Source organism: Pristis pectinata, chromosome 13 (genome assembly GCF_009764475.1).
Source record: "Pristis pectinata isolate sPriPec2 chromosome 13, sPriPec2.1.pri, whole genome shotgun sequence".
Classification (NCBI taxonomy): domain Eukaryota; kingdom Metazoa; phylum Chordata; class Chondrichthyes; order Rhinopristiformes; family Pristidae; genus Pristis; species Pristis pectinata.
The window spans coordinates 21,437,443-21,448,925 of NC_067417.1; positions in this window are offsets into that span (position 1 = coordinate 21,437,443).

The window sequence follows — 11,483 nt, forward strand, 5'->3', positions numbered from 1 at the left end:
AATGGTAATGCTATTGTAAGAATCTAGGTATGTAATTGTTTTCTTCTTCTTTCTCCTTTCTTTGCCACCTGATCCACATGGATGGAGCCTGGAGGGCACATTCCAGAGGTCTGGATTTTGGCATGTGGCCCATTGTGACTGCTCATTGGAGCAACTGAGTGTAGATGGAAGCCTTGATGTTGGTGGTGGGGGGGGGGGGGGGGAGGGGAGGTGTTTGGGGGCTGTGGGGGAGAACAGGAACACTGGAAACATTGAGTGCTGAGTGTTTCCAGCCACTTTATTAATTTCCTTGATGTTAGGGATGTTGCTCTGGGAGAGCTTGCTGACATTGTTCACTTAACAGTGGATTTGGAAGCAATAACACTAGTGATATTTCTCCATTGATTTAAGGTATCTGTTGGTGGTGTCAGTCTCAGAAGCATACAGTAACATAAGAAGATAAAAAACAAGTATGCAAGTCATCCAGTTGGCCCCTCAAGTCTGCCCCACCATTCAATAATATCATGGCTGATCCAGTCTTGGCTTCAACATCAAACTTCCCAAAGCTCTTGATTTCCTTATAGTTCAAATGTCTGTCAATCTCCATCTTGAATATACTCAATGACTCCCACTTCACATATCTCTGGAGTAGAGAATAACAAAGATTCAAGACCATCTTTGTCTTAAATAGGTGAACCTCATTCTGAAACCATGGCTTTCTTATTATAGATAACTCCACTAGTGGAAAATTCCTCTCATCCTGTCAATCTCCCTCAGATATATTAAAATAAGACACATCCTTCTATGCCCAAAGAATGCAGGCCCAAACTGCTCAATCTTTATTATGACCCTTTCATCCCAAAAATCAGAATCATTTCAGTGAAGTTAACCTATCTGCACTGCTCCAATACAGGAATATCATTGTTTAAATATAGAGACCAAAGCTGTACAGGGTAGTCTACATGTAAACTTATACCCAAACCTCCCTACTTTTATAATCTCTACCCATTCCAGTAAAGGCCAACATACCAATAAGCCTTCTTAATTACCTCCTGTACCTGCCTGCTAACTCCATATATTAAGGCCCCCAGATTCCCTTGTACTACAATATTTTGTAACCTTGCTCCATTTAAATAATTTGCTTTTTCATTCTTTCTTCCAAGTGGATAACCTCACATTGTTCCACATTATACTCCATCTGCCATCATCTTTCCAAATCATTTAATTTATCTATATTCCTTTGAAGGTACTTTGTCCTCTTCGCAATTTGCTTACCCATCTATCATCGTATCACCAGCAAATTTGTCCAAAGACCCTTGTTCAAATAATTAGAAGAGATTATAAATTGGGGCCACAGCAATGATCTGTGTGGCACCCCACAAGTTACTGATTGCCAACCTGGAAATGAACCATTTATCCATTAGTTAACCACTCTTCTATCCATGCCAATATATATCCTCCTACTCGATGCATTCTAATTTAGTGCAGTAACGTCTTAAGTGGCATCTTATCAAATGCCTTTTGGAATGCACGTGATGCAAGTTGAACAGTTTCCCATTTGCTTTGTCGATTAGTTCCTTTCCAACAGGAAGCTTGTTGGAGGTGGAGTGCAGTGTTGTGAAAGAAAGATCAAAAAAGTTTTGGGCTGATGATGCAGCTTTTGCTTGACATTAATCTGGTACAGAGCCAGAGAGACACACCTGTGTAACCCAACTTTACAACTGGGATCAACAATTTAGATGCAAGTAATGTACTACTAGCTAATCTGCAAATTATACACCAGACCAGCAACCCTATATCCAAATCCAGTCATATTATTCCATTAAACATAATGCCATAACGAGAGGGGACTGGCCAATCTGACACTCAAGCCTGTTCTGCCATTCAATAAATCATGGCTAATCCAATCTTGGCCTCACCACCACTCCCCACTCTCTCCTCATCCCCACAACTTCCTTGCATTTGCTATGACAAAAAAATGTTTCACACAATGTTACAACACATTTAGCCTAGTCTTCTTGAATGTGCTTTCACTACATGATATTTACTGCCTACTTGTGAAATAATGTTACTGTTTGCAGGAGAGGAATGCTGTCATTTTATGATAATGTCAATATAAATGATAATTAACATTCAGGAGGGAAAAAAGAATTTTTTTAAAATGTTTTAAAATAAAGAAGAATGTAGGAAATAGAATACTATGCTTCCCCTGTAGGACTGGAAGGTAATCCAGGCCATTGCCTGAAAATATCTCTCAGAGTAGGGTCTTGAGTAAACTGAGTCTGGCAAATTTTAAACTTATAATACCCCTGACATTTGATTTGCTAAAATAGTATGCTGAACCTATTATGAAAGTAACCGCATTAAAATGACATATTGTAGTTAGCACAATAGTTGTCAATCATTCTATCAGTATCATAGAATTTTTTAAAATTATATTGTAACTTAGAACTAATTGATCAAATTTCAAAAAGACATTATTTGCAAGATTTTTTTAAGAATCCAGCATAATGGAATGTTATATTTATCCTCTTCGTCTGAGATATACAAGTGTTTACAGCATATAGAAGCTGATTCATTTTGTTTTTTATTCTGCATACCAAGATTTCTTGAAATACATCTTCCTCAATAAGATCACAATGGACATTTTACAAAATAAACTACAGCCCTGTAAGTAAAGACAATTCATAATTTTATTTTCCATATTTTTGAAATGAAGTTTCAATTTGCACATTTTAACAAATGCCATTTTTCAATGTTTATTTCCAGATAGTTATTCATATTTGCCTTGCAATTAATCCTGTTCAGTAGGCGTGTATCGATGTTGCTGCACATTGTACTCTGCTTCTGATATTCTGCTCCATTTCTTCTAAGCAACTAGTTTCTATGCAACCATATTTCTTATATCCTGTAATAGTATTTAGCTCAGGCTACTGTCAATTTCACTTGCATGCCAATGAACAAAGCTACATGATTATTATCTATCGCTATCACAATGGCAAGGACAGGATTCAGATCAATGCATACATTCTCCAATGGATTAGGAGCACAGTGGTAAATTTGTTTTTTATTGTCACATGTACCGAGGTACAGTGAAAAACTTTGTTTTGCATGCTATCCATATTGATCATTTCACCACATTAGTACAATGAGGTAGTATTTACCAGTGCCTTAATCATTTGGACAATTTGAAATAATAGAAAATGCTACCAACTGAATCCAGGGAAACATCAATTTGATGAAAGATAGCCGGTCTCTGAAGTGATCAATATCTGTGGTCGCTAAGGATGTTCAGTGATTGATGTAAATAATTTGATATGCAACTTTGTCCGGGTCCACTGATGATAGGAAATGGACAAATATATTGGCATATATTTTCAACGTGTTCACTGAGTATAAAGCTGGTATAGCAGATTGATTGACAATTCAAAAAACTGTCCAAATATAATTTTAATGATAAAAAATTTTATAACATCGGCGACACATAACTCTAGTTTTACAGCTAGTCAGCAAATTGAAAATCCACCCCATTCTCCCTAACATATGATCTTGTCAATTAAATTTTGCTCTAAAGAGTCACGTTATTAAAAATATTAACAGATATACAAGGACTATATGGCATATTATTTCAGTGATGTCAGTCATAAAGAACAAAGGGATTGCCGAGGAATTCCCCTGTTCCCACTTATTTGTTGAGTAAGAATTATACCTCAAAGATTCAGTCAGTTCATTTTCTTGTCAATTTGCTGTTCGAGTTAATTGCTATTCGATGAACTTTTTATGGCGTTCTTTTTTCTTTGTAAGCCTAAGGTTAATAAGATGACTGATATTCATGATACAGGTATTCAGCTTTAACTTTCAAAATGGGTAGAAAATGCAAGAAATGAAATTGTAGGTAAACGATTGTTGTCAGATCTGTTGATTATTGTCATAGTATTCAGTAGCTTAGTAATTGTGACTGAACTACAATGCACTGCAAGACTTAATGATCTGAAGTTTATAAATTAAAATCCCAACTAGTAGGTTTAAATTCAGTTAGATACACCAGTCTGGATTTTAAAGAAAAAAATAAGTATGAGCAATGATGACAGAAACTACCACATTTAAAAAAATCCGTTTATTCCCAAATGTCCTTTAGGGAAGGAAATCTAATGATTTTACCCCATCTGGCACTTTTACAATTCCAGGCATTGTGAGTCATTGAATATATTCAAAGGCCATAGGGGGATCAAGTTACTGGGGAATAGGAAAGAAGGTGACGTTTAAGGCCAAGATCATATCAGCTCTGATTTCACTAAATGCCAAAGCAGGTTCAAGGGATTGTATGGCCTATTCCCACTCTTATTTATTTTGCATGTTCAAATCATTCTCAACTGCACTTGGAAATAAACTATCAAGCCAACTAATTGTACCAAACCAGCATCACCTGTACCAAGCTACATGACAGGACTCTTAGGAGCCTTGATGTACAGAGGGATCTTGGGGTGCAAGTCTAGAGCTCCCTGAAAGTGGCAATGCAAGTGGTTAGGGTGGTAAAGAAGCCATATAGCCTACTTGCCTTTATTGGTCGGGGTACTGAGTATAAAAGTTGGCAAGTCATTTTGCAGCTGTATAAAATTACTAGCTATAAGGAGAGGGTGGACAAACTTGGATTGTTTTCTCTTAAGTGTCAGATGGGTGACCTGACAGAGGTACATCAAATTATGCGAGGCAAAGATAGGTTGGTAGTCAGAGTGTTTTTCTAAGGGTGGAAATTTTGAATACTAAAGGGTATAGATTTAAGGGGGAAAGTTTAAAGGAGATCTGCAAGGCAAGTTTTTGTTTTCCACAGGGACTGGTAGATGCCTGGAACGCGCTGCCAGGGGAAGTGGTGGAAGCAGATACGATAGCAACATTTAAGAAGCATATAGACAGGCACGTGAACAGCAGGAGATGGAGGAATATAGACCATGTGTAGGCAGATAGGATTAGTTTAAATTCGCATCATGGTTGGTACAAACATTGTGGACCAAAGGCCTGTTTCTGTGCTGTACTGTTCTATGACAGCATATGATAGGAATAAAACATAATAATCTATCTGCATCAACCTATGACACAATATTTGTATGCCCAGCCATCAAATTTTATACAAAATACCTGCAAATCCCTTGAGTGGTTATTGGCTTCAACTTTATTGACCAGACATACAATCAATAACAATTGGTTACTTAATAGCAGAAACACAACTTACACAGGCAAATAGGTTACTGGAAAGAGATTGCAGAATGATTGATGAGTACTTTCACTGCTCTACTTGAGCAGTATTCAAGATTAACTGGCAGATCAAAATGGAGGATTAGATAATGGCTGATCCTCTGTTCAGCAGATTCCAGCCGATCTGGAGCCCTGTCTTATACTTCCTGATTCACTATTCCGATTATAGGTTTAATATTTGACTCAGAGCCTAAATTTTAAGAATTATCTAATGTAGTTCCCCTGCCCATTAACGTGGTTATGTGGCAATATCGACATAGTCACACTTACAGAATCATAACTCTTAGGCAATGTACCTGATATCTCCATTACCATTCCTGGACATGTCTTGACTGAATGTAAAATTTTCCAATCTTATTATTGTATTGGAATGCTTGGCTAGAGATACAGCTAGCTCTGGAGTACATCTTCAGAACTGTCAAGCTGTTGATGAGTCCCAGACTTTGATGAATCTTGTGTGCTCAGCCATTTCCTGATTTCTCTAATACATCTGCACTAGCATTTACGGTAGATCTGTCCTGTCCCAGTGGAACAAGTAATCCAAACTTGCAGTATTTCTTGAGCAATGCACACAAAATGCAGGAGGAACCTAGCAGGACAGGCAGGCACCTGCTGAGTTCCTCCAGCATTTTGTGTGTGTTGCTCCAGATTTCCAGCCTCTGCATTCTCTCATGTCCCCATGTTACAGTATTTCTTGTACATTGAATTCACCAGAGTTTACCAGCAGGGGGAGTGTAGGGAGAAGGGGAACAAAGATGGCTGCAGACCAATTGGCTGGAACTGGAGCTAATGGTAATTTCTCAGATAAGTGGCAGTCAATGATGTCATGCAGCCAGATCTGGGCAACATTCTGACTTGAGCTAATAAGTATAAGGATCAATATTGCAAACAAAGTGCCAGACCATGATCATTTCCAACATGAGAGAACATAATCACCTCCTCTTGAGAATCAACTGTCAATATCTAACATCCAATAAAGAACAATTCACAAAGTACAAGCTAGCAGTAAGAGTAACATAATCTGGAACTCCAAAGAAGAGGCAGATCCAACAGCATTAAAGAAGCTGAAAACCACTGATTCCAGTGGTTTTTGAGCAGCTGATTTAATTGGCATTCCCTTCGTTCACTAGCAGCATATGACACCCTTACTGTGCACAGTCTGCAGCATCTTGCCAAGGGTTCTTTGACAGCAGCCCTCAACCAATGAACTCATCTTCTGGATGATAAAGAGCAGCCAATAACACAGCCTCCAATTTTCTGACCAAGTCATACCATATTCTGACTTGGAAATAAAGTGGTGTTCCTTTATTCATGCTTGAGCAAAATCCTGAAATTCCTCTTCTCATAGAACTGTGGTAGATTCTTCATCATGTGGACTGCAATGTTTCAGGAAGACAGCTCATTAACTTCTCAAGGGCAACATTATGTCCCAGCAATTCTATTCTATGCCTTGGCCAATGAAGACATGCATTCCATATACCTGACCAGATGAAGAGTCTCGACCCAAAACATTGACTGTCCATTTCCCTCCATAGATGTTGCCTGACGTTCTGAGTTCTTCCAGCTTTTTGTGTGTTGCTCCAGATTCCAGCATCTGCAGTCTCTTGTGTCTCCATCCTATATACCTTCTTCACTACTTTATCCACCTGTGCTATAATTTCAGTAATCTATGAACTTGCACCCCAAGGTCCCTAGGACCCTATCATTTAGTGTATACATCATACCCTCGTTTGCCTTCCCAAAATGCATTGCATTTGGCAACATCCATCATTAAAGATACCCACCATCCGGGCCATGCCATCTTTTTGCAGCTACCTTCAGGCAGGAGGTACAGAAGCCTGAAGTCCCACACCACCAGATTCAAGAACAGCTACTTCCCTTCAAACATTCAGTTCTTGAACCAACCAGAAAAACCCTAATATATTTAATTTATGTTTTTCTTGTGAATGCTGCTGCAAGTAAGCTTTTCATTGCATCTGTGCACACATGCATGTGCATATGACAGTAAACTTGAATTTGACCTTGATTAAATTCCATTTGTCATTGTTCTGCACAACTTTCTAGCTGATCTATATCACGGTGTAGCCTTAAACAACCTTCCTGGCAATCTACAATACCATCAATTTTTGTGTCATTTGTAAACATACAGTATCTCGTATGTTTATATCCAAGTCGTTAATGTATGTCACAAACACCAAAGGTCCTGGCACCAATCCTTGTCATACACCACTGGTCACAGATTTCACATCAGAAAAGCAACCCTCCATCCCTCTCTCTTCTATAATCCTATTTTGGATCTAATTTGCCAGCCTGCCCTGGATCCCATAGGCTCTAATCTTCTGGACGAGACTACTACGAGACCTGGTGAAAGGCGTAACTAAAGTCGACGTACACAGCTTTTACTCCCCTCATCAATACTACCTCCTCAAAAAATTCATTCAAATTGTGGAGTTGTGGCATTGGATAGGAAACATGCATCTTAGAAGCTGGTGGTCTTGGACACTTTCAAACAAGCCTGCTGCCATTTATGGCACTATAATGGAAGATTATGTTGATATAACAACCTTGGCTCACACGATAATTCACTGCAAACACAACATACTGTACATGCTGGAAATTCAAAGTAAAAGCAAAAATGCTCAACAGATCAGATGTTATTTAATTTCTACCTCTGCCTACCTTCAGCCTCTTTCTTTATCCATAGATACTAACTGATCTCCTGAGATTTTCCAGCATTTTCTGCTTTTATTTTGATATAGCTTTCTCCATTCTTAAGGTTCCCTACGTTTTTACCGTGATTTACTCCATCTGAACTGCAATTGTAGCATTGTAGTTCTTATCAACAAGGTCTAAAGGTACAGACTAGAATGTATCTTCCAGCAAGACCATCCATAGCCATTCCATCATTTTGCTGTCCTCTGCCAGAGTCATTGCCAACTACAGGGTTATCATGGAAATCAAATATCACTTTCTGCATGGCCCTCCTCACCCGAGGTTAAACGCCTGCCTGAGTCCAGTAAAAATTGCAACTCGTATATTCAGCACCATTCTCTCTTCCCTCACCATCAAACCAAAGCTTCCTCAAGGTTCTTTCTATCATACCCCTACATCTCCTCCCTCACCACCATCCAGGGCCCTAGACAGTCCTTCCAGGTTAGGCAGCACTTCACCTGTGAATCCAACAGTGTCATTTATGGCATCAGGTGCTCCCAGTGCAACCTCCTCTACATCGGTGAGATCCAACACAGATTGGGTGACCGTTTTGTCAAGCACCTTCACTCCATCCGCTGCAAAAGCAAAGATCTGGTGGCAGCCATTTCAATTCCACATCCCACTCCCACACTGACACGTCTATTCACGGCCTCCTCTACATTGAGGCCAGACGCAGGTTGGAGGAATATGACCTCATATTCCGCCTTGGTAGTCTCCAACCTGATGGCCTCAACATCGATTTCTCTAATTTCCTGTAACTCCTCCCCTCTTCCCTCCCCCCCACTTTGTCTTCCTTCAAATCCTGTGGCCCCCTCACACCTCTTTCCCCTCCCCTGCCCTCATAACCTGCCCATCTATTCCCCACTTCCTTCCTATTTTCCCATGGTCTACTGCCCTCTCCTACCAGATTCCTTCTTCTTCAGCCCTTTGCCTCTTCTACTTATCACCTCTCAGCTTCTTACATCCTTTGCTTTCATCCCCCTTCCCCACCCTAGTTTCACATTTGACCCTTTGCTGAGCTTCCAAATTAGTACATCACAGAGGGAAATTATTTTAAATTACTTACCAATGCTCAACTGGAATCATGGCACCATGAGTGGTTCTGCTGCACAGGAGGGCAGGAAAAAGAGTGGCAGAGCTATAGTGGTAGGGGATTCCATAGAAAAGGGAATAGACAGGAGCTTCTGTGGCCACAAATAGAACTCCTGGTTGGTGTGTTGCCTCCCAGGTGCAAGGATCAGGGCTGCAGGGCATTCTGTAAGGGGAGGGTGAACAGCCAGTTGTTGTGGTGCATGTAGGTACCAATGATATAGGAAAAAAGCGGGATGAGGTCCTACAAGCTGAATTTAGGGAGCTAGGAGATAGATTAAAATGTAGGACCTCAAAGGTAATAATCTCAGGATTAGTACCTGTGCCACATGCTAATCCGAATAGGAATAGCAGTATAGTTAGGATGAATATGTGGTTTGAGCAGTGGGGCGGGAGGGAGGGTTTTAGATTCTTGGGGCATTGGAACCGGCTCTGGGGGAGGTGAGACCAGTACAAACTGGACAGTCTACACCTGGGCAGGACTGAGATCAATATCCCAGGGGGATTGTTTGCTAGTGCTGTTGGGGACAGTTTAAATTAATATGGCGGGGGGATGGGAATCCATGCAGAAAGACAGAGGGAAGTAAAGCAGAAACCAGAGCAAAAGTTAAAAAAGAGAAAAGAAAGAGTGGAATACAGAATAGTCAAATGCAAAGGACACGAGATTCTAAAAGGACAATGAGTGTAAGGACACTTTATCTGAATGCCTGTAGTATTCGAAACAAGGTCAGTGAACTTGTGGCACAAATCAGTACAAAGGGGTATGATTCAGTGGCCATTACAGAAATATTGTTGCAGGGTGGAGATGAGTGGGAATTAAATACCCAAGGGTATCAGGTAATACAGAAGGATAGGTCAGAAGGTGATGGGGGTGGGGTAACACTCTTAACTAAGAATGAGATCAGGGTGATAGTGAGAGACGGTATAAGATCTAAGGAGCAGAATGTTGAGTCCATCTGGGTAGAGATTAGGAATAGTAAAGGGAAAAAGTCACTGGTGGGAGTTGTCTATAGGCCACCGAATAATAATATTACAATGGCACAGGCAATAAACCAAAAAATATCTGATGCATGTGAGAATGGAACGGCAGTTGTCATGGGGGACTCTAACTTCCACATGGATTGGGTGGATCAAGTTGGTCAAGGCAGTCCTGAGGAGGACTTCATACAATGCATCCTTGATAACTTCCTTGAATAGCACGTTAGTGAACCTACAAGGGAAAATGCTATCTTAGATCTGATCCTGTGCAATGAGACAGGTAAAATTAATGATTTTGTAGTTAGGGATCCTCTTGGAAAGTGTATTCATAATATGACTGAATTTCTCATACAAATGGAGGGTGCAATAGTTTGATCTGAAACCAGTGTATTATGCCTAAACAAGGGAGACTACAACGGAATAATAGAGGAGTTGGCTAGCGTAGATGGAAACACAGGTTATATGGTGGGACAGTTGAGGAACAGTGGAAGACTTTCAAAGAGATTTTTCACAGTGCTCAACAAAAGTATATTCCAGTTAAAAGCAAGGACAGTAAGGGTGGGGAGAGCCAGCCTTGGAGAACTAAGGAAATAAAAGAAGGCATTAAGCTCATGCATACAAAGTTGCCAAGAGTAGTGGGAAACTGGGAGACTGGGAAAACTTTAAAAAGCAACAAAGAACCACTAAGTAAGCAATAAGGGAAGATAGATTTTGAAAGTAAACTAACACAAAATATAAAAACAGATAGTAAAAGTTTTTATAATTATATAAAGTGCAAAAGGGTGGCTAAAGTGAATGTAGGTCCCTTGGAAGATGTGAAGGGGGAATTAATATTGGGTAATATGGAAATGGCCGAAGCCTTGAACGACTATTTTGTGTCGGTCTTCATGGTGGAGGGTATGTCTAACATGCCAAAGAGAGATGCTATGGCTGCAATGGGAGGGTTAGGACCTTGATACAATTGCTGTCACTAAAGAGGTAGTGATCAGCAAATTAGTGGGCCTCAAGATAGACAAATCACCTGGTCCTGATGGGATGCATCCCAGGGTACTGAATAAAATGGTGGAGGTTATAGTAGACACGTTTGTGATAATTTACCAATATACTCTGGACTCTGGGCAGATCCCAGCGGAATGGAAGACAATGAATGTCACGCCACTGCTTAAAAAAGGATACAGGCAAAAGGCAGGTAACTATAGGCCAGTTAGCTTAACATCTGTAGTCGGGAAGATGCTTGAAGCTATCATTAAGGAAGAAATAGCGAGACATCTGGATAGAAGTGATTCCATCAGGCAAACACAGCATGGATTCAGGAAAGGGCAGGTCCTGTTTGACAAACTTACTGGAGTTCTTTGAGGATATAATGAGCGCAGTGGATAGAGGGGAACAGGTGGATGTTGTATACGTGGATTTCCAGAAGGTGCATGATAACGTGCCGCATAAAAGACTTATCATTAAGATAAGGATGCGTG